The sequence below is a fragment of the Anneissia japonica genome, unplaced genomic scaffold (genome assembly GCF_011630105.1).
Source record: "Anneissia japonica isolate Jap-2015-1 unplaced genomic scaffold, ASM1163010v1 scaffold15056_len17175_cov181, whole genome shotgun sequence".
Lineage (NCBI taxonomy): Eukaryota > Metazoa > Echinodermata > Crinoidea > Comatulida > Comatulidae > Anneissia > Anneissia japonica.
Genome location: NW_022722651.1, coordinates 280 through 2,608, shown reverse-complemented (window position 1 = coordinate 2,608; position 2,329 = coordinate 280).

Sequence of the window (2,329 nt, the reverse complement as noted above, 5' to 3'; positions counted from 1 at the left end):
AGATGTGTATAAGAGACTACCATTATTTATATTCAGTTTCTATACAGGTTGCAGTTCATCACCATGTCTAAATTGTTTACTATGCATGAACTACAAGTGATTGTCCAAACAAACCAGTTTCCATTATTATTTTGACTCAACTTTTCAAAAATTGTCACTTTTTGCACAAAAGTGCTTATCTCCCCGAGTTGAGCACTTAGTGCAAATTTTTGACTTTTTTTTTCTCTCTGTTTTTCCATATGGTCGCTAACGTAGACTTCGAAAGTCCAAAACGTTTTCCAATCGCTGAATTGGACTCGTGGCTCTCATAGGCTTTTATTACGCTCAGTATCGCATCAATGGAAATACACTGTCTTGGTCTTTTCGAGGCAGAAGCCATTGTTGAAATGTACATTACATTTTATTTAATTAAGTTTCAATCAATTAATTAAACAATCAGGTCTATGCTCCTCCCATGCTCCCTCATTACCAATGAAAAGGTGTCATTGAAAATAATAGGTACAAATTATTTATTTAAATTGCATATATTTTCTGTCATTTCTTATCCAAATATTATTCATTGTTTACAAAGTTCATAAGCGTAAACCAATTCATTCCCAGACGCACGTCCTGTAAAGTTTGTCAACCACAGCTATGCGCTCCTTTGATGTTAACCGACTGTTGCTATTAACGATGACAGCGGTCTAATGTCGTCTCTGTAAGACAGTTTAAATTTAGATCGGCATGTCGCTGGAAAGGGACCAGTGACTGGTGCTCCTTTAATAGTTTATCTTATTGGCAATGACTTTACCACGTCTTATTATCGCCGTTAGTGTTTTTATAAACGATGCCTTAATTGATAAAATAAAGACTCGTAAAACACAATTGATGTTCAATTGCTTTAATACACTTATAGTGTCTTGTTATTCAATAAAACAAACGAACAAAAGCACTCACAATTCGCATGGATAATAGCTTTCAAAAGTTACCTAAAACCGTTTTACGATCGCATGATGACGTCATCGGCCAAACACCCTTCGTAAAATAGAAGGTTCGTAATTAAGAAGTTCGTAATTGGGAAGGTCGACTATAGCGCCCTCTATCGAGAAAAATAACGGAAACATAGATTTTCTAACCATGTGTGTGCGCTTAACGATCATCACGGCCTATTGGTATGGTCTATGACTGGTCTAAGTTTACACAGAATATTTACAATGTGTAGGACTTCGTAGCAAACAACAACAAATTCTAAACTATTCAACTAGATGTGTATAAGAGACAGATTCTATATTATTACTGTATAGACTAACCTCTCTCCAAAATCAAGAAGAACTCCGCATGGGCAACGATCATTCATTTAACCATGTGCTTGTTGCGCAGATGGATTTATGCTTTGCGCTGATTGGCTATGCAAGCTTCAGGGTTTTAGCATTGTGAACCAGCCGCCACACTGCTGCCAGCCTTTAATCGCGAGTGCGCAATACACGAACGAACGTATAAGACGTGATTCCAACAGATAAATTAAGAATGCATAAGATAAGTATGATTTAAACAAATAAAACAACAAACACATTAGACGGACATGAACGAATTTATGAACGATGTGACGGACAAGATTAAAAAAAAAATAAAATAACGAAAACATAAGACGGACATGAAAAAATTCATAAAGGAACGAACGTATAAGACGGACATGATTAAAACAATAAAACAAAGCCAACATAAGACTGACATTTCTCAAACAAACAACAAACGTATCGGACGGACATAGACAAATGATACTGTGTAGACGAATGAATAATTTTGTAATGAACAAAATATTTATGAACAAAAACAAACAAATATGAAACCAATGGACGGTTTTACAAATGAACATGTACCGGTACGCATGTAATATGTGCAAATTGTGATGATATATCGATTCTGTCTTTATTCATAAATGATGGATACTAATTGAAAGTATCCCTTCTTAATTTTTAAAAAAAATGTTAATGGTGGGGGGGGGGAGAGGTGCCGTTTCTTTCTTCTTTTTTTTTGCACCATCTTCAGTACAATTCTGTACAGTACACATCACACGGAAAAAGTCATCGACTTCTGTCTTAAATTGTGCTCAACTCGGCGAGATAAGCACTTTTGTGCAAAAAGTGACAATGTTAAAAAGTTTAGTCAAAATGTAATTTTTTTTGTTAAGCAAAGTGAGATAGCCTGAAACAAACACTATTCCATTGAAAGTTTGAAGTTTTTCGGAAAAGTACTCGAAATATGGCGGAAAGTAAAAAATTTGAACTAAGTGCTCAACTCGGCGAGATAAGCACCTTTGTGCAAAAAGTGACAATGTTAAAAAGTTGAG